Raw genomic sequence first — 22,667 nt, forward strand, 5'->3', positions numbered from 1 at the left:
TGTTAGTTGTTAGTTGTTGACATTTGATATTCTTCGGTATTGATATGTGAATTATAATTGTTATTTTTTAGTTGTGTTGACATTTTAATACGAGCTCGTTGACATTTGATATTCTGACTATTGAAATGAAATAATCGATAATACCCGTAGTTGACATCGTGCGAAAATTGTGAATGAGTGGCTGAGATTGCATCTCAATTCTCAATTAGGCCTAAAAATCTCAACCTAACAAGACCATATATATATATATATATATATAGGGTGTATTCAAATCCTTTTCATATCTTTTGTCCTTTTTCCTTCTTAATCCTAGCCCCACGATTTTGTCATCTGACGGTTAGATTAATGCCACGTGTCATTTAATAATGTACATTTTCATTCTAATAATGCACAATGGCAATGCAATATTATAGACTAATAATGCACATTTTCATTCTAATAATGCACAACGGCTAATAATGCAACATTATATACTAATAATGCATTGATCACAACCATCCAATTCAAGGATCCAAGGGCTGAGATTAAGAAGGAAATAGGACACTTAGGGTGCAAAGGAGCATAACGCACCCCTATATATATATATATATATATATATATAGTCAGTATGTTGTGATTTGCATGTATTATCCGCAAAATAGTTGCTTAAGTGTGCAGGAGAAAGGGCACCAAGTCAGCCGGAGATGGTTCGGATGTCGCAGGTGAAAAGAGCGCAAGAAGGGTGCAATACTGATCAGGATGCATGCCAGAGAAAAGGCACGAGATGGAGAAGAAGGATAGCTGGGATGATCAATAACAAGGAAAGAAAAGTCATTTCGCGGAGGAAGTCTACCCTAAAAACAAGGGAAAACCTCCCTATAAAAGAAGCCACTTGGAGAGACAGAAAAAGTTCGCAGTTCGAAAGTCCAACCACTACACTTAGTTAGAATTCTCTCTAGAAGATCAGTTCCTTCGGCATTGTCCAGTTCTTCTCGTTCCTCGCCACAGCCATGATCACCTGAAGTTCTAGCCGTCTACCGGAGAGTCATCATCCCACCGTTCCAGCCAGTTTGTCATCGTAGTATAGCAGTTTCATCGCCCGGAGTGGCATAAACAATCTTTAATCGCTTTCATAGTTTAAAGTTTACTTGCTTTCTTCGTTGGATCTGTTGCAAACATTAAATCTTGTTGTCTTTTGAAGTATTTGGTTGCGATCCAAACATTTTAATTATGAAGTTTCTATTTCGTATGTCTCTTTGGTTTGAAGTTGCTTCGTTCTGCCTAGGAAAGTTAGATCTAGTTGTCGCTTTTAATTTCTAAGTGTTTGCATATATTCTCGTTGAGTATTCTAGATTTGGAGTTGTTGATTGAAGTTTGAAGTTATGTTTTAGTTAAGTTTTCGTGCATGAGTTTCCTATTTTACGTTGTCATCACCACCTTGCATGTTAGCCAGTAGGAGTAATCTGCAGTTTAGCCGTTAATCTTAAGATTAAGCTTTTTAATCGATGGATCTTGTGTGTAAATTTGTTGATCTGAGTTCATCCATGGATTTTGAGTTCATGTAATTTCTGTTGATACTTGTTGAACAAGAAAACATCACAATCCACTTTTGCTATAGACCACTTTTGCTTTTTGGTTACTTTTTGCTTTTGTCTTTTACTTTTCAGTTGTACCTTCCATACCTGTCATAGTAGCCACCCAACCACTCGATATACCCTGCTTTCTACTTTCCTCATTTATTAACTGTCTTCTTTCCACATGTCCCTGAGATACCTTATCCTCTATTTCCACAAACACAACCACATGTCGGTCACTTTCACGCCCACTAGTCAGTAGAGTACCATCTTTAAATTCCGTCTAGGTAGAATCTCAACCCAAAGCGTGGTAGCTAACCAAAACCACACAGGAGTATCACCACAGTTATCCGAACGTGTCCATCCTTGTGGGGTTCGACCCTTACCTCCACTATACTAGCCAGTAGAAGTGGGTTGAGGAATTTGTTTGATATCCGGTTGTCGTGCCAATGACTCAGCTAGGTTGGGATTTTCATCCTGGTCAGTTGGACGCACTCTCTTTAATTAACAAGAAACCCTAACCCGTGGAAACCTGAGCATCATCCGATTCCTCCTTAAAAATACAAAATTTCTATTAAAATAAATTAAAACAACATTGAATTAGATCTCCTTGGAAGCATGGTATTCTATTTCTTTCTAAAATGATTTTAGATTAAATTACATTCCACTTCTTACAAAATGTGTAAGAACATAATTAAATGTTTAATTAGCCGTTATTTATATTACCAAAAAATCCAGTTTCAAGAATTGAGCATCTCTCAGTAGAAAGCTCTTAGAGCATCTTGTTAAGAAATGACATCTCTCAACTGCCTTCTCCGTCCTAAATCAAACTTCCACAATCAAATCTGGCGCCCTTCTGAAGAGGGTCAGCGGCGGTAGATAGCTGGCGCGCGGGAATTCTCCCGTCGGCAGTCAAGGGTTTGTGAAGAAACTTGATATGCACGATATTGGGAAATTATATATTTCATTAATTAAGGAGAGAATTAATGAATAGCCCTATTTATATAACTAATTAAGGACCGTAGGGTTGATTCGACCTATCCTAAACATCCGGGAAAAAATCAACAAAGAAAACCCGAACGGAGCTTATAAAACGCTCGACGTAAAGTTTAGCAATTAAAGGAAAATAAAAGAAAAGTCATTAAAATAAATTAAACACAATAAACTTCTATTGTAAGAATTACACGTGGAACTTCTGCGGAGGCTTCAAGTTCTCTCTCGGACGGAGCTTTCTTGCCATCTTCATGTGCCTCTCGGTCACATACTCTCATCTTCCCTCGCATGCTCCACCTCGTTCTCTTCCTCCGGTGATGTCTCATTCTCTTCCTCTTGAGATGTCTCCTCTGTTTCTTCCCTCTTACTCTCTCTGTCTGACTTACTCCCGGCTCCTCACTTGTACTCTCCGTCGGCGACTTCCTCATCACATGTTCCCATTCATCATCGGGAACGCATCTTCGTATCACCATGTCGGCACATCGCCTAAACAAGAATGGCTCGTCCCAAAAGTAGAACTTGACATCGTGGAAGAACTTCTTCTGATATGACTTGTAGTCCTTCGGGAATGATCTTTGCCACCAAAAAGTTTACAATATTTGCAAACCACGGAGATGAGCCTTGAGCATAGAAGAGATGCTCGTCGGGGAATTCTTCATTGATGGGAACCTTCAAATTCTCCCCTTCAAAACAGTGCTCTAATCTCGACAAGTGGTCACCTACCACGTTCTCACATCCTTGTTGAAGTAGGACCAATCGTATCAGTCTCGGCTTGGCATTGTTAGAGTTTGTATACTAGAAATCACGTTTCGAGTGATTGAATACTGTAAAACTCTTATTTTATTTTCCAATAAATAAAACAGATTATTTTTGTCATAATGTTATTATGTTTTACATTTAATGGATGTTAATGCATGTTTAAATGTATAAGTTAACTTAACAAAGTCTAAGTCTTTGTTTTAGTATACCGGTTGTGGGCGTCGTCCACTTTAAGGTAATATGGTCAGTTCTAAACAAAGAAAAATATGTATTTCACAACCTAGATGGAATTTGACTATCCATCGAGAAAGGTTGCAATGTCAGTCCGCATATTTCTAAGCCTTACGAAATAAGATGACATTGGTGTGGTATAGAACTGAACGGATCTAACAGCAAGACTTGCCTTAGGCTATCTACTGAAAGGCGAGGTCTTGATAAATATTTATTTCTTAATCAATGTAGGTTAGCATTGAGCATACGGTATTGATTGTACACTACTTTGACTTATCAAATGGTGCGGGTTTTTCGTAACCCAATGATCCTAATATATTGGGTAGTGGTGATCAATATCTAGCGGTGCTAGGATTGCTATTATATTGAATCGTGCGCGAGCTGAGTCTCGTTTGATAATGTCCTCAAGAGGAGCGCGAAACAAGGTTTTATTATTCGGAACCTAGCTAGTTGGAGTGTGATTACTCTATGAATAATAAATAAGCGTTTCATGCTAAGTCCACTCTTGGAATCAATAAGAAGTTAATTAATTAAGTCAATAGCAGACATTAATTAATTAATGGACATTTTAATCTTAAGCACGAGAAATGAAAGATAAACGGAAACCCGGATTACTTGTAATTTCGGATTTGGATGGGGAGAGTTCAATATTACTTCTGTAGTGGCTGCTCGTAATATTCCAATTATAACTTATATTAAATTGTGGGTTCAATTTAATTAGTAAAAAGTAAATTGGATGAGCCCATATCCAAAACCTTCCATAGATCCTTGTCTGGGCCCAATAGGAACTTAATATAAATAGGAGAATAAAGGAGACAGAAAACACAATTTTTCATCATTGTAATTTTCGAAAATTCCCCTCCCCAGCTGAGGAGATTTTCGAATTCCTCTCCTATTCCAAAAAGGATTTCTTCTGTCTTCTTTATTTAAGTCCTAGTATTCTAGTAAGATCAGCCCACACTGATATTGGGATACAGTTCGGGAACCAGAGAGAAGATTTGTGGTCTAGTACTCAAAGCATCACGTGGAGAAGAAGCTAGCCATCTTCAATTCTTTGGAGAATTAATTAGGTATTTTTCTGCTCCGTAGAAAAGCATGTTTTAGGTTTCAATATTCTTAAAGCATGATTGATTCAAGTTGTAAGCATGATACATGTGATATTTACACGAATAGGTTTTGTCTAAATAATCTGCTAAATAGATCTGATTATTATGTGATTGATTTATTGTTTTAAACGCTCCGCTTCCGCTGCCAGTTCCAACAAGACGCACTTGGTCTGTGCAGTGCAAAAAGTTGAATATGTGCTCCAGTGCGCGTATCCAAGTTTCAGCAACAGTTGGGTCTCCTAACCCATTGAACACTGGTGGATTCTGTCTCAGAAACATCTCTCGACCCTACGGTCCTGTGGCTGGGGTGGTGGTGGAGGTGGTGAAGGCGGTGGAACAGGTGATGGGGGTGGTGTCACTTCATACCAATCTCCTTGAACTTCTTCCTCCAAGATAGGGAGTTCTCTTCGGCCTCGACCTCGGCCTCTCCCACGTCCTCGGCCTCGTGGCTCATCAGCTCTCCTTGGAGGCATCCTAATTGTTCGTGCAATTACTCGTTATGTACTATCAAAATTTTGAGGACAAAACATAACAACTGAATCATGGAAGCGAACACAACTTTTCCAAGATAACTAATTTTCCATAATCTGCCAAAACAGTATATCGTCATAGGAATAAAGAGTCTGCCTTGAAAGGACTTTTTACGAAAGATGAATCCTAAAACGTACACCCAAATACGTATTGTGAAGCCCCGATACTGCGGAACATCACTAAAGTACTTAGCCACTGCCCTCCTAACATCCCGGGTCTTATGTGCTAACAAAATGTGATCTACTGAAGGTCCTAGAAAGAAAAGAGCAACTACATCAGAACGCCATCATACTAGGACGTTTCTAATGGTACAACCTCCTTACTGATCCTCAGTACCAAACCTACTTCCCGGAAGCAGTGTAGTAGCCGCAGTCCCAGGCCTCCTCGCTGTCGCTGTCCTGTGGGCGCTCCTCTTTTGGCCCCTGCTCCTCATCGCTGTCAACAAGTATAGGATTATTCTCATCCTCTCCGCAAGCCCAGTCCCACATGAGATGCGGGTCCTCCTTGTTCTCCTCGGTGGGGGCTGGGGGTGCGGCCTCAACTCCAGTCTCCCTAAGGTTCGGCCATATGGCGTCCACTGGCACCATACGCCTCCCCATGTCTGGGTAATCGGCCTCAGCTGCCGAGTGAGAGCGTGAGTAGTTGCTCGGGACCGCGATGGCCTGCAGACTAGAGCTCCCGACTGGAGCGACCTCGGGTAGGTCCTCCTCCTCATCCTCCTCAGAATCGGGGACAGGGGCTTTCCCCTTCCGGGCAGCCTCCTGTGCCCTATGCTCTATCTCTGGGAGGGATACGGGGTCCTGTGAAGACGGTGGTTGTGCTGGTGGTACTCTGCGCAAAGTTGGAGTAGGGAGTCCTACTCCCTGCCGGTGGGCGGGATGGCCCTGCTTCGGACCCCTGCTGACTGGGACGTCCTGGCGTCATTGGTGCCGGAGGGTCCTGGACCTTGGACACTGGCAAATCGGTCATCGGTGGCGGGAGAGACCCGTGGCACACGAAGCGAGTGAATACTGCTGACAGGAATCTGGGGAAATCTCCCACTAGGTCGTATGCAGGATAAGCAGGGACGACGTACTCTTTGGCCTCCATAGTGGCCCACTCTCTCCATCCGTCGGGGAGCAAGCTCAGTAGACGGGCTATACCGTCGTATCCAGTGACGTTGCCATGGAAGGCCGCATCCCACCATAGGCGCTGAAAATGCGCCAGAAACTCCCCCAGTGAGTCACCATGATACCTCCGGTAAGTCTGGTAAGCTCGCACATACTCTGCGGGGCTAGCACCCCTCCTGACCCGCTTCCGTGCGGTAAAACGTCGACGAGCCATCTACACAAGGTATATCTCGAGTCAAAAGTAGTACTCGCAGGGAGAACGTAGCGTAAAAGCGATGCATGAGAGTCTAAGTCAAAGGAATCCTCAACTAGAGCCACTATACTGTGTGATCTAACGTCAACAAACTAAGTTCACACCTCAAATCTAACGTTTCTAAAGGGTCTCGGGAAACGTGATGGAATCGATACTCTCTTTCGGATCTAGTCGAGTGGCATAGCCACCGTGAGGATCTATCTTGTGCTATTCCCTTATAGCATCGTTCCTCATTTCCATTTTCAACATTTGTCCCTCTTGTGCTCTCGTGCATTGGGCGTCGGCTCTTCTCGCGCAAAAAGTCGTGTCACCGCGGATCACGCTTTCGTGCCTAACTCTGTCTAGCATTGTCTCAAGAATTGTTGCTTAGGAAAACAATTATAGGATTTATGGTTCATCCTTTGTAGTCTCATCTCGAGCTACATTCTTTAAGGAAACTCTTTTTCACACTATGTTCTTTCATTCTCGACTGGGATTATCTTTCGTCACACTTGCATCGGTTATCTCCAAATTTCACTTCTTTACTTCCAACTTGGTTGAACGTCATGGAGATGATCGAGTCGATTACTTGGAATGATCTAGTGAACAAGTCTAGATCTTGACTGAAGAAAGTTTGGATCTCAGAGCAGGAAAGAAACTGAGGCTCTGATACCACTCTGTCACGACCGCACTTTGCTAAGGATAGCGAAAGCGGGTAAATCGCGACTAATGGGAGGGATTAAAGAAACGGGGAAAGAAAAGGGGAAAGAACTTGTGAATATGCCCGAAGGCCAAGTCGATCATATCATAGAATAGAAGTCAAATGTACCATTACATGGTCTTAGAACTAGAATAAACATTACATCAATAAATCAGAGTTCGAAGGTGAGATTCTAAGATGTCTCACTTCACAAAAGAGCAGCGGAATAAGTTCATACTAGACGACTTCGTGTATGAAGACACGAATCGTGAAAAGATCCACTGGATTATTTAGTAGCATCGACTCCGATCATTTCTCCATCCTCTTGACGTTCAACCTGCACATTTATAAATACATGCAGGGCTGAGTACAGGAGTACTCAGTGGACACATGCCGAAAACAAAACATACAATATATAGTTGTCATCCATCTACAGTATCGCACGGGGGTTTTTCTTAAAAGGCCCGAGCATACTAAATTCTCTGTGATCTTAAAAGTCCGATTGCAGTCTAAGTTCTTTTGGATCCTCGCCTTATCTGAGAATCGTGTACCGTGAAGGTGGCCACCTTCAGCGGACACATCGCCGGCTAACCGCTGATGGCTCACGGCTCTCGTGCACGTTATTCCTAACAGGATTTGCGGTCCTATTGGGAACCGAATTCATTAAACTCGGCCTAGCATCGCCAAAACCCACAGGCATCTAGCCCCTAGCAGATAGGCCTCAAAATAAACATTTTATGGCATGACAACACTTCAAAAATAATCGCTGCTTCATTTTGAGAATGATTTTTCATAACTTCAAAAGTATTTGCTTTATATCCACACTATAGTGCTGGATATTAAAAGAAAGCCCACCTGATATGCTTATGTCTCAACTCAATTACTCGCTTTGGCCTCACTCGCCCTCGAGCAATTTATCCCTTGAAAATAAATAGCGTAGCACGCTAATTAATACTTGAATTATTTCTCTTTAGAAAGAATGCATGCATCCTATTGGATAGCACCTATATCTCAGTCTCGGCTTATAGGATTTTTCTTAATCCTACCTCGGCTTTACTACTCTGCAGAGTTTATTTATTCTCTTTATTATCTTTGGAGAAATTCTATTCTCTCTAACTTAAATATTCGGGCACTTATTTAATAGAATAAGAATTCTTGGAAAGTCTCCTCTTAAATCCTTTCTTCGGATTTTTCTTAAGGCCGCCCATGGCGTCGCGGGGCGACGCCGGTCGGCTTTCGCGTCTCCCACTCTACTACTTTATTTTCCTGGAATCTAAATAAATTATTTGGAATTTAACTTATCAACTTTCGGGCTCCAACTCTATATTTTCTATCTTTGAAAACTTAGCAAATTGTTTGGAAATTAATTAATTGAGCTCCAACTCAAGTCCTTAAATTAATTCCATCCAACTTCTCATAATTTAAATCTTGGCCCAAAGCCCACTGCACTCACTTAATTATAACAACTCAAGTGGCCCAAATCAACAAAAATTCCTTGGCCCAATTCTTAATTACTTACTAAGGCCCAACAACTATTTAAAATAAATTAGCCCAACATACTCCTCTTATACTCCATCGATCAACCCTTCTTCTCCAAATTCACCTTATTCCCAAATGAACTCTTTCTAAAGAAGAAGAAGCAGTAGCGACAACCACTCTTCCATCTCCGGAGAATCGCCATCTCCGACGAATCGAGGCCTCTCTGCGTCGCCGGAGCGTCGCCGGCTCCGCCTCTTCTCCCAATTTTGCACATTTACCCCAAAATCATTTACCTCTCAAACTGAAATCCCTAATCGAATTCAGAGGCGACGCCTTTCCTCTCCGGCAAAACCGCGCCCCACCCCAACGGAATTCCGGAGTCCCGTCGGCGCGTACTCCTTCCTCCATCGAGTTCTCCCTCTTCGCTGCCCTTTCTGTCGAGCTCTCCCCGTCGCCTCTTCGCGCCAGTGGTGGCAGCGCCGCCGCCGAGCACTCGTCGGGCTCCTAGTGCTGCACGCACTCTTTCTCCGGCTCACGTGGGGAAGCTCCGAAGTTCGCCGTCGCACTCACGCCTCCAGCTGCGAGCAGGGCCGCTGCCTTGTCGCCTTCTCGTCGAATCCAGCGGCGGAGAGGAGAGCCTCGTCTCCTCTTTCCTCTCTCTCAGCCTGGTGCTCCGCGGAAATTTTCGGACTCCGTCGACGCTCGCTCGTCGCCCGGCAGCCCCTCCGCCTAAGCTAAGTCACCTCCCATTTTCTCCTTTACTCAATTTCCTTAAATTCTAGTAGATTGGAGATTGATGGTATTTCTATGTTCTTGTTGGTGTATTTAAATTCCATGATCCATCCTTTTTGAGTGCTCACTGGAATTGGTCTTTGGCTATGGTATTAAAGTTCTGATTTTTTTTCAATTGGGGCACTTAGCTTACTGTATTGAGTCTCTATTCTTACACATGCTTACTGTGGGAGATCTTGAGGTTTCTGCTATTGTTCCATACTTGGTTGTGAGAATCTTATGGAAATTCTAAGTTCTTGAGCTATCTACTTGTTGTTCTACATGATGCGGAGAGTGTTGGTGTTGAGGTTGTTTACCTCACTTGCTGAACTTGTATCGGTGGTGGCGGTTTTCGCCCTCGCCGCTCACCACTCCTTCCTCTCCTCTTCGCCGCCCCGCGCTTGGTGTCGTGAGTGGGTGGTGGTGTCGAGAGTGGGGTGGCGGAGGTGAAGGGGAAGGTGGCTCTTATATGGTGCTAATCTATTGGAAGCTAGGTTTGAGACTTGGAGCCAAAGGATCCTATTTTGGGCTTGCTAGCACTCTCACTTTCGAGCTTGATGATTGTGAGATTCTTGCCGTTTTGGTGATGGTGGCTGATCTTCTTGGCTGATTTCTCGGCCTTGATCGACGGGGAGATGAGAGTTTGTCTCATCTTCTACTTTTGGGCTTGTGTAGGAGCTCTTTCTCCTATGCCTTCTTTGTCTTGAATCTCTTTTGATGTTAGATGAAGTGGTGACAAAAATTGGCTTACCTCATGCTCTATCTTGTAGCTCTTCTAGCTGCACTATTCACCTACTTGCTCCATCTCTTATTTAGCTTGTGCTTCCCTCCCTCTTTACTTGTGTGTAACTTTCTAACCCCCAATTTGGTGTAAACTTTGTAGGTACATGGAGGCATTCTTGGAGCTTGTGGAGGGAAGCAAAATCGAGATTAAGAAAAAGAGGGAAAGAAAGGAGATGCTCCTCTTGAGCTCATTTGGTTCTATTCTCAATTTAGTTTGCTTCCAAACTTGAGAATTAAAGAAGTAGGATAGATAGCGTAGAATAGGTGCATGTTGATTTTTATCAAACTTGCAGGCATGTACTATTTCCATCATCCATGTATTTCTATTTCTTCACAGTGTATCCACATTTCTCTAATAAAAGTATTTTCTCCACTTTTATTCTTGAAACTTAAATTTTCCTTGCATTTTATTTCCTCCAACGAAGATACTTAAATTACTCCAAAGTCGAATACAACGAGGAAAGTACGATTACACATCTTCTAAAAGAAATTAATTAAGCTAATAAATCCGATTTATCTCGAAAGAAGGGAACGAAATTCCGGGGCGTCACATTCCACCCTCCTTATAAGAAATTTCGTCCCGAAATTTGTGCAGCTCTACTTGAAAAGTTCGGGGTAACGTTCCTTCATCTTATCCTCCAACTCCCACGTGGCTTCTTCTTGCCCGTGGTGCTCCCACAGTACTTTCACTGAAGTGATCGCCTTATTCCTCAATTGTTGCACTTTTCTATCCAAAATTTTCTTTGGCTTTTCCTCATAGCTCAGATCCGGATTAATTATCATCTCTTCTTGGTGGATCACGTGCTTCGGATCGAACACATACTTCCTTAGCTGGGATACATGGAACACGTTGTGAACGCTTCCAAAGCTTGGCGGTAGCGCCAATCGATAAGCTACTGGTCCGACCGCTTCCAAAATCTCATACAGTCCTATGTAGCGGGGTCGGAGTTTTCCCTTGACTCCAAATCTGGTGATCCCTTTCGAGGGAGATACTCTCAAGAAAATCTTATCTCCTAAAGTAAACTGCAAATCTGTCCGCCGAAGATCTGCATAGGACTTCTGTCTGTCCTGAGCCTCTTTGATCCTCTCTCGGATTTTTCTGACAACTTCTATCATCTCTTCGACCGCATCTGGGCCCAGAATTTTCCTCTCACCAACCTCATCCCAATAGAGGGGTGATCTACACTTCCTTCCGTATAAAGCTTCGTATGGAGCCATGTCAATCGTTGCCTGGTAGCTATTGTTATAGGCAAACTCTATCAGAGGCAGTACTTGTTCCCAATTGCTCCCTCTATCGAGCACTACTGCCCTTAGCATATCCTCTAGTGTTTGAATCGTTCTCTCCGACTGCCCGTCGGTCTGTGGATGAAAAGCAGTGCTAAAATTCAGCTGTGTCCCTAGCTCTTTCTGTAGGCTCTTCCAAAATCTGGACGTGAATTTAGCATCTCTGTCTGACGTAATCGTCGCTGGTATGCCGTGCAGGCGAATGATCTCCTTCACATACAACTGGGCTAGCTTCTCCGACCCGTATGTGATAGGTATCGGTACAAAATGGGCGCTCTTAGTGAGACGATCCACTATCACCCAGATTGCAGTATTTCCTTTTTGAGATTTCGGCAATCCCGTAACGAAATCCATAGCTATGTGTTCCCACTTCCACTCGGGAATTTCCAACGGCTGCAACTTTCCATAAGGTCGTTGGTGTAGTGCCTTCACTTGTTGACAGGCAAGACACCTCTCAACGAAAGATGCTATATCTCTCTTCATGCCGTCCCACCAGAACTTCTTCTTCAAGTCCTTATACATCTTTGTACTCCCTGGGTGGGCGGTGTATGGAGTATCGTGTGCCTCGCTCATTATCTCGTTTCTGAGCTCTTCCTGGTTCGGCACACACAATCTCCCTTCGAATGTGAGGGCGTTATCTGCCTCCTCCTGGTAGTTCTTTATTCGCCCGTTCTCACTTTTAGGCGCAACTTCTCTAGAGTTTCGTCCCGTCTCTGGGCCTCGATGATTCTGCCTCTCAAATCGGGAATGACTACTAGAGTAGAAACTATGCCTTCTATAGTTTCGGGTGCTCGCACCATTTCTAAACTCATTCTATCGAATTCTCGCAGCAATTCCTCTTCCTGAGTGAACAGGACTGCCACTTGGTGTTGAGTCTTCCGGCTCAACGCGTCTGCCACAACGTTGGCCTTGCCTGGGTGGTAATTTATGCCGCAGTCATAGTCTTTTACTAATTCGAGCCATCTCCTCTGTCGCATATTCAAATCCTTTTGCTCGAAGAAGTACTTGAGACTCTTGTGGTCCGTGAAAATTTCACACCTAACTCCATATAGGTGGTGTCTCCAAATTTTCAAGGCAAGGACCACTGCTGCCAGTTCTAGGTCGTGTGTTGGGTAGTTGAGCTCGTGTGGCCTGAGTTGCCGTGACGCATAAGCGATCACCTTCCCATTCTGCATCAACACACATCCAAGTCCGCTCTTGGAGGCATCCGTATACACAACGTAGTCCGTCCCTGGCTCTGGGACTGCTAGTACGGGTGCGCTGGTCAATTTCTCTTTTAACAGCTGAAAACTCGCCTCGCACTCAGGAGACCATGAGACCTTGGTTACCTTCTTGAGTTGCTAAGTCATCGGCCGTGCAATCTTCGAGAATCCTTCAATGAATCTTCTAAAGTAGCCGGCCAGTCCTAAGAAACTTCGGATCTCGTTGAGAGTAGTTGGTACCTTCCAATTTCGTACCGCCTCCACTTTTGCAGGGTCCACTCGGATCCCATCCGCTGTCACAATATGTCCAAGAAAATTCACCTCATTGAGCCAGAATTCGCACTTGCTGAATTTGGCATACAACTTCTCCGCCCGAAGCGTCTCTAGAGCAGTCCTTAAATGCTCTTCACGTTCCTTCCTATTCTTATAGTATATCAGCACATCGTTGATAAAGACTAGGACAAACTTGTCGAGGTAAGGATGAAAAACGCGGTTCATCAGGTCCATGAACACCGCCGGTGCATTCGTTAGTCCAAACGGCACCACCGTAAACTCATAGTGACCATATCTGGTTCGGAAGGCCGTCTTGGGCACATCCGCTGGTATAATCTTCAGCTGGTGGTATCCCGATTTCAGATCCATCTTGGAGAACACACTAGCTCCTTTGAGCTGGTCAAACAAATCGTCGATCCTGGGTAAGGGATACTTGTTCTTGAGAGTCAGCTTGTTAAGCTCTCGGTAGTCCACACACATCCTCATGGTCCCGTCTTTCTTCTTGACGAACAGTACAGGTGCTCCCCATGGCGAGACGCTGGGTCTGATGAATCCCAGGTCTAGGAGTTCTTGCAGCTGTACCTTCAGTTCATCTAGTTCCTTTGGGGCCATTCGGTATGGTGCCTTTGATACTGGAGCAGATCCTGGTTCTAGATCTATAGTGAACTCCACTTGCCTGTCTGGCGGCAAACCCGGTAGTGTGTCAGGAAACACATCCGGAAATTCGCGAGCGATGTCGACCTCTTCCAATTTTCTTTCGTCTTTCTCCTCTTTGTTCAAGTAGACAAGGTATGCGGGGCATCCTTTCCCCATCAGCTTGTTGGCTTGCAACATCGAGATTACAGATTTTCGCGTTCCTAAAGAAATTCCGTGAAAGCGGTTAGCTTCACCTTCGGGGTTTCCAAAAGAAATTTGCCTCTCTTTGCAAAGGATCGTGGCATGGTTTTCAGCCAGCCAGTCCATTCCTAGTATTATGTCCACATCCCACATGATCATAACACTCAAGTTGTTCGCTACAACCTTAAGTTCGCCCAGAGTGATCTCTAAGTTCGAGCAAGTACGAGAAATCTCTATACGACCTCCTACTGGGGAGACTACTTCCATTCTATGTTCTGACTCCTTAGTAGCGAGTTTCAAAGTAGTCACGCAATTTGCAGAAATAAACGAATGCGAAGCACCAGTATCAAACAGAAGCATAACAGGGGTATTGAAGAGCTTACCCATGCCTGCCAAGTTTCCCTAGTTCACCTCTGGCTGCTTCTGCCTCATTGCATAAGCTCGAGCCTGTGATGGGAGTTTTGGCCTCTGCTGCTGATTCCTCGGTGCCTGTCGTGGATTTGCTCCAGGTTGAACATTCATTGCGCGCAGTTGTGGGCGCTGAGCTGACGGGTGAGATTTTGCTCCCATCCCTGAAGTCTTGTTTGGGCAGTATTTGGCAAAGTGCCCAGTCTTCCCGCAGTTGAAGCAACCATCCGTCCCTGACTTGCAAATGCCGTTGTGCAGTCTGTTGCATTTGGGGCATTCGCGGGACCTTAAGGTGTTCCCCTTGAATGATCCAGGGCTAGTTTGATATCCGCCACCCTGTGGCTTGCTTGGTCCATATCCTCCCCGCTTAGGCTCAGATTGGGCCTGTGGTCCTTCCCATTTCCTCTTGTCCCTGTATGCTTGGGACTGAGTTGGGGGTGGAGCATGATTCACAGCTGACCCGGTTTTCTCTCCCGGCATAGCTGCCTCAATATCTAGTGCTCGTCCTAGAGCTTCAGTGTAGGACAGTCCTTCATGACTGGCCAGAGTCATCCTTATCTCGTACCTCAGACCGGTACAGAATTTCTCGGCCATCTTTAACAATTGTTTTTATAAAAAGCATGAGGATAAGTTGACCTTAGGAAGAATCCAATCGGGCAACCTAGAAATTATGGCTTGAAAAAAAAATGAATACGATCACGGTTGTCACCATAAATTAAAGTAGGTATAGAGTATAGGTTTAAATTTACAATTAATTAAAAGCGATTCTACAATGTAATTCTTACTTATATGGCTATTTATACAATCAATTTGAACATTGTCATTTTATTTAGTTTCTCTTGTAGTCCATTTGGTATTAGTAACTATGCTTTAATAGTAATTATTCTAGCTTTACCTACTATTTGGGATACAAGTTTAATTACTTTCTCTGTAAAAAATATTTTCTATTTTGATATACGAGTTTTAATGAGAAATTGGTCAAGTAAAAAAGAAAAAAAAAGTAGGTAAAGTAAGAGAAATAAAGAGGAAAAATTGATAAAGAGGAGAGGAGAAAAAGTAGGAAAAATATGAAAGAGAAACTTTTCAACTTTAGAGAGAAACTATTTCTTTGGACATCCCAAAATGACAAGATGATTGTTAAGGATGAACTTCCTTAACTCGGATAATTTGCGTCGAACGTCGCGGGAGCTGTTGCCCGACGATCACTCCGGCGTCAAATTTAAGGATAAAAGGTAGTCGTCGGAGCTTTGCCGGTAGATCAAACCAGGAAGGATACGATAAAAGCGTAAAGATAAAATAAAAGGATAATTGATATTTCTTAATTGAAATAGAAGAATACAATATCTCCTATTTATAAGACAATTCTGACTTAGGGAACAAGAAATAAAGATACTAAGAATATATGATCGATATCGAAAATCAATAACTAACTAACTAATAGATATCGGGATAATCCTAGGTAATATACCGTATCAACTCCCCCACGGTTAAAATCACCTTGTCCTCAAGGTGGGAACCACGACACACCAACGAGCGTCGCAAACAGAAACTTTGGCAAGCTATCCCCACCGGGATCAAACGCACACCGAATAGTTGAACGACTCCCTTCATTATTCCCATAAGAAATCACCGAGGGAGGACTGTGTTGGATCCGAGTCCTTGTGTTCTCTTGTTCGTGCTTTTCAACTAGAGCGGTCCGAAGCCCATACAACTCTCTGTTCCACCTTAGCACTTAATTGTCGACGATTATCTTGCTTAACCATCTCCATCAGTGCTATATCGAGCTCTTCTGCCTTGAGCTCAACTGACCGTTTTTCCTCAATCAACATGCATTGCTCAACCTTGAGCCATTCGACATGCTCCTGAAGATCTTTAGCAGGATCCCTCTCCACATCGGAGATCTCTTCCTCGGAGTCTTCTTCAGGTGCTCCTTTTTCAGGTCTAGTCTCATCAATGGATTGAAGCGGCTTCCTAGCAGCAAGATCGGTCCATGTGTGTACTGTATGAACTTTTCCACCATTTTTACATGGCAAATCTGAATATCCCTCGATCAACATATTTGGCCTAATCTGGTTTCCAACAGAATTAGCCACATTACTTTGACTATCAACAGCGGTTATTTCGGGTGATCCATTTACAGGAATCTGATCCCCATAGAGCTTTCCCGTAATAGTGTAGCACGACATAGGTGTCGGCGGGGCTGCAGCGGGCAGTGTCATTGCTGAACAGCAGTGGTTTGGCGGACTGAGCTGTGGCTGCATCACAGCAAAATACTGTCCATGGCAGAAGCGGCTTTGAGTGGAATCTGTCGGGGAAATCGCCGAGGCTATATATGTCGGAGTTGAATTCAGAACCTGATGTTGTGGCATATTGACCCAAGAAGAAGGGTCACCGAGCTGTGGTGGTTGCCGGACAGCAGCTGCAGCAGGTTGGATATAGCGGTGGTATGACTCTGGCATCGGCACAGGGGGCGTCGGCGGTGCTGAATTGGTTGAAACATCAACAACGTCAGGCAAGCTCCAAAGGTTGTTATGTGGCGGATATGGCTGATATGGTGGCTGTTAGGGCGGGTAAGGTGCCTGTGCTTAGGTGTACCGCTGGGTTCGGTCGGGTGGATCAGGTTCGGGTTGCAACGGAGGGAGCATTGCTGCTACCCTGCGCTCATGCTCTAGCAATAGGGACTCGATTCTAGCCAACCTAGCGAGAATATTCACCCACGTTACTGCTGTTGAAGTCAATTGCAAGCCTTCAGATGCGTGCGATATCTCCGACCATGAAGAAAGATTGACTTCAGCCATGAGTTCGAAAATAGAAGCACCAATTGTTAAGGATGAAGTTCCTTAACTCGGATAATTTGCGTCGAACGTCGCGGGAGTTGTTGCCCGACGATTACTCCGGCGTCAAATTTAAGGATAAAAGGTAGTCGTCGGAGCTTTGCCGGTCGATCAAACCAGGAATGATACGATAAAAGCGTAAAGATAAAATAAAAGGATAATTGATATTTCTTAATTGAAATAGAAGAATACAATATCTCCTATTTATAAGACTATTCTGACTTAGGGAACAAGAAATAAAGATACTAAGAATATATGAAAAGATATCGGAAATCAATAACTAACTAAATAATAGATATGAGGATAATCCTAGGTAATATACCGTATCAATGATACAACATTTTTCGTGGACATTCTAATATACATTTGATTTTACAATTAATTAAAAAAGAATCTACAATGTAATGCTTACTTGTATGGCTATATTTAAACAATCAATTTGAACATTGTCATTTTTTTAGTTTCTCTAATGTTCCATTTGATATTATATGTTTTAATAGTATTTATCCTAGCTTTATACTATTTGATATAGAAATTTAATTGTTACTCCCTTCGTCCCATTGAAGTTGACCCACTTTCCTTTTTAGTTTGTCCTAACTAAAATGACTCATTACTTAAAATGGAAACACATTTATCTCTACTTTATTCCCTCTCTCTTACTTTACTCTCTCCTCTTAACACACAAAATAAATTTGCATAAAATCATGTGTCGTCCAAGAAAGGGGACATCTTCCTTGGGACGGAGGGAGTACATAGTATGTGTTATTATTTTGGTCTGTCATATTTTTAAATTGGGATATTGGCACCTAATATCAGACTTTCAAAAAGTTGGGTTTTTTTTCCGTGAACTTTGAAATTGGCAAATAATATCATGAATTTTACCCGAGTTTATTATTTCCCACTAGTAAAAAGATTCTGGTAAATAATATCATGATACAGATTTTTTTCGTAATTTCTCGATAACCACTTCGAGAGTTTCAAGATTTTCAATATTTGAGAATAGTTTTTCTTGAAGCACACCCTACAAATTTGTTCTTCAATCTATTAATATAGACGAAATTTTTTCACTTATGGGAAATAACAGTTCGTGATATTATTTGCCAATTTCAAAGTTCGTGAAAAAAGCCCTACTTTTTTAAAGTTCCAAGATATTAGGTGCTAATATCCCTTAATTATTTAAACTAATATTCTTTAAAAGGAATCTACAATAATGCTTACTTGTGTGGGTATATAGAGTTGTGATCAATGTCGAACCTTTCTTAAAGACCGAACTAGAGATCAAATTTTGGCCACTCATTTTTCTTTATCTTATGGTTATGATTAATTTAGAATTAATTTTGTATTTTATTAAATAAAAATGTTTTTAATTTATTTTTTAAAAAAAAACATTTTAAATTTTAAAATTTTTTTTTTTTTTAAAAAAAAATTTAGAATTTTTTTTTTTAAATTTTATTTTATTCGATAAAAACTTGCTGGAGTAAATAATGAACTATATTCACTACATAATGAACTAAATGAATATATGTTATGAAGTAATTTTTTGCATTCTTTACATACTGAATTTATTTCAACTGAAAGATAATTATGTCATAACACATTATGAAGTAATAAACTAATAAAATGAAGTAATAAACTAATGAATTGAAGTAATAAACTAATGAAATGAAGTAATAACATAACTGAATGAAGTAATAAACTAACTGAATGAAGTGATAAACTAACGGAATGAAGTAATAAACTAACAAAATGAAGTACTAAACTAATAGAATAAAGTAATAACATGACTGAATGAAGTGATAAACTAACGGAATGAAGTAATAACCCTAAACCTAACTGAAAGATAATTATGTCATAACACATTATGAAGTAATAAATTAATGGAATGAAGTAATAAACTAACAGAATGAAGTAATAGCATGAATAAATGAAGTAATAAACTAACGGAATGAAGTAATAACTCTAAACCCAACTAAAAGATAATTATGTCATACACATTATGGAGTAATAAACTAATGGAATGAAGTAATAGCATGACTGAATGAAGTAATAAACTAATAGAATGAAGTAATAGCATGAATAAATGAAGTAATAAACTAACGGAATAAAGTAATAGCACGACTGAATGAAGTAATAAGTTCATAACATACATTCATTTAGTTCATTATGTAGTGAATATAGTTCATTATTTACTCCAGCAAGTTTTTATCGAATAAAAAAAAATTAAAAATTATTTTAAAAAAATTTAAAAATTAAAAAAAATTAAAAAAATCCAAAACAAAAAGTTTTTATTTAATAAAATATTAAATTAATTGTAAATTAATCATAACCATAAGATTAAGAAAAATGAGTGGCCCTAATTTGATCTCTAGTTCACTCTTTAAGGGTGGATTTGTGGTTAATAGGACTCTGGGTATATATATGTACAAAATAACCATTATATTTGAACCATTTTTGTTTAAATGGAGTATACAATGCAATGCTTACTTGTATGGTATTATTTATAAAAATTATCCGTTATATTTGAACCATTATTCCGCTAAAGTGGAATGGCTTAAAATAAAATTCACGTAAATTTGCGGTCTGATACTATGCAATAAACGTGACTTCACGTTTCTTACAAGCTTGAAAAAAATACCACTTAGCAGTATTTTGTTCCCAGTTAATTGTTTATTTATAATTGTTTTGTTGTTACAGTTCATGAAAAAAAAAATAAAAAAATTGAAATCCTAACCCTTAGGGGCTTCTTATTATGATGAAATGGAATAAGGAGGGAATGGAGTGGAGATGAGAATGGAATGAGGATGTGAATAGAATGTGGATTCCATTCCATTCTTGTGCTTGGTTCATGTAACGAATACAAATGGAATGAAATTGAGCAGTGTGTGTAAATTATGTGTAGTGTGTGGAGAGAGTGTGTATAGTGTGTGTGTGCGCAATGTGTGCGTAGTGTGGATTTTTATTAATAATTAAAAATTCTAAAATTATAATTTAATTATAAAATTGACTGATATTAAATTTAAATATAATGCTCCCTCCATCCATGAAAAATAGACCACATTGTGAATGGTACGTAAGAGAGAAGTGAAAAAAGTAAAAGACAAGTAGTGTTAGTGGAATGCAGGTCTATGTTATTAGTAGTGTTTAATTGTGTTAGGTAGCAAATGTGAGGCGCTTTTTCAAACTTGGTCTATTTTTCGTGAACAACCAAAAATGCCAAATGTGGTCTATTTTTCGTGAAGGGAGTATAATACTACTAGGTTTTATAATTAAAATCTAAAATAAAAAGAAAACAGAAAAATGGAATGGAATGGTCCTTCCTTAGCTAAATGGAAGGAATGACTAGTACCATGTGGAATGGAATGGTGATTCTAAATGAAATGTGTAAATGAAGGTAGGAATGTCATTTCATCCCACTATACTAATAAGGCCCTAAGGGTTTCCTTCATCCTGGCCTAAAGGCAGAGGGATGTAAGCCACTATCTTGCCAAAAGGCAACCTCCCATGCCTCACACTTGTGTTTGAAAGGTATTGCAACTACACAGCAGTAGTGAGATTCGGTCCTTGGTCATTTTTGCAAATCTATCTCTCCGGAACCAACTGCACTGCCCATACGAGATTGTTGTTATGGTTTGCAACATTTTTCATTACCCTTTAAAGCTTTTATTCGCTTTTATTTTGTCACTTGTGAGTTGAGATATTTCGAAGCCTAAAAATAGTCCGTTAACTAAATTAAAACCGATTTTTATGTGTCACTAACAATTTGTATACTTTTAGAAATTTTATACCACTTCGTTCCCTCATAGTTGAGGTGAAGTTTTTCGGCACTGGATTTAAGAAATAGACGTTGAGTGTGTTAAATAAATAGATAAGAAAGTAAGAGAGAATAAAATAAGAGAGAAAAAAGTAAGAGAGAATAAAAGTGTTACAATATATAAAAATTACTCAACTACGAGGGAACGGATTATCAATTTCAGTTTTGAACATTTAGTTTTATTTATGTAATGAATGATTATAATTAACTTTTACCCAATTAGAGTATTGAATCATCTGTTTGTATTTAATTTAGAATCTTATTAGTTAATACTCCCCCGTCCTCTAAAAATAGAAAGTCTTTCTTTTTTGGTCCGTCTCTTAAAAATAAAAAAATTTCTATGTTACGAAATTTGTCTTAAAAATAAAAAAATTTCTATGTTACGAAATTTGTCTCTCTAATGAGGTGTGACTCATTTTCCACTAATACATTTTTCTTTCTATCTCTCTCTTACTTTACTAATTTTAGGAAATTTATCTCTCTAATGAGGTGTTACTCATTTTTCACTAACACACTCTTTGTCTTACTTTACTAATTTTACATTAAACTATGTGTCATTTCAAAAGTTTCTAATTTTGAAGAATGGAGGGAGTAATTGATTATTAAAGTAGATAAATTCACAGTGAGATTATTTAAATTTTTGCTTCAAAGTTTAACCTTTCAATATAAATGTTACACTATTTTTATATATAGGTCAATAATAGTCTTTTACTATATTCTTCTTTTTTTATTTGGTCTTTTTGCCAATAAATAATGCATTAAGCTATAGTTGAGACGGCCTAAAGAAACCATAGGTGGGATGGAGAAAATAATATAGTATTTCATATAATTCTAAAATAGAATATAAATGAATTATAAGTAAAAATATAAAATTATATAGATATAGGGACGTGTTCAGATCAATAAGTGAAATTCTGTCAAAAATTAAAATAAATCTCAGTCATTGGATCTTGTAATGTAACCGTTAGATTATTGTCACGTGTCATCTAGTAATGTAGATTACTAGTCAAATAATGTAACTTAGCTAATAATGTACTATTTTAGTACAATAATGTAGCATTTTAGTCTAATAATGATAATGTAGCATTTTGGACTAATAATGTAACTTATCATATCCATCCAATCTCAGGATCCAAGGGCTGAGATTTGTTTTGATTTTTAACAGAATTTCACTTATTGACCATAATGCGCCCCGGTAGATATAACTATTTTTTTTTTTATATAATATATAATACTATAAAATATAAAAATATGTAAAATTTTTAAAAATATATGAAAGCTTTCTACGCAATCTAGTTTAGCCCAACCAACTTTACATACTTTTTAAGTTTTAAGATGACAACCGTGATCTTAAACATCAATATATCCTCATTTCTTTTAAAAACAATTTTACATGTTTCACTAAAATTGTTATGAGGGCAATTTCCAACTTTTTACTGTAGTTTCAAATTTATTTTTAAAGTATATGCATATAAAAGTAGTTTAACTCCAAGTATTTATATCAAATTCAAATTTTATATTAATATACTCCCTCTGTCCACTCTAACTACAACATTTCCATTTCGGTACGAGATTTTATGTAGTGTTGTTTTATTAGTTAAGTGGAGAGAATTAAATACGAGATAGGAAAACAGTAGAAAGAGTGATGTTTTTATTTATAGAAATGTGTCGTTTAAAGTGGGACATCCGAAAAGGAAAATGGTTCACTTTTAGAGTGGGAATGGTAATTTAAGAGAGCCAATATGAGTGATAGGCAAACCATTACCGATGA

The 22,667-nt window shown here is 40.0% G+C and overlaps 2 long non-coding RNA genes across 2 annotated transcripts; one reads left to right on the forward strand and one right to left on the reverse strand.

Annotated features, from left to right (window-relative positions):
- Nucleotides 1-7,295: 7,295 nt before the first annotated feature.
- On the reverse strand, nt 7,296-8,229 carry LOC125219739. The gene is made up of 2 exons (XR_007176201.1): nt 8,070-8,229; nt 7,296-7,551 (listed from the first exon to the last, which is right to left on the reverse strand). It is a non-coding gene; the product is annotated as an uncharacterized LOC125219739 (long non-coding RNA).
- Nucleotides 8,230-8,841: 612 nt separating this feature from the next.
- LOC125219736 lies at nt 8,842-10,620 on the forward strand. Its single transcript, XR_007176199.1, has 2 exons — nt 8,842-10,135; nt 10,348-10,620. It is a non-coding gene; the product is annotated as an uncharacterized LOC125219736 (long non-coding RNA).
- Nucleotides 10,621-22,667: the final 12,047 nt, after the last annotated feature.

This window comes from Salvia hispanica, chromosome 4 (genome assembly GCF_023119035.1).
Source record: "Salvia hispanica cultivar TCC Black 2014 chromosome 4, UniMelb_Shisp_WGS_1.0, whole genome shotgun sequence".
Classification (NCBI taxonomy): Eukaryota; Viridiplantae; Streptophyta; class Magnoliopsida; order Lamiales; family Lamiaceae; genus Salvia; species Salvia hispanica.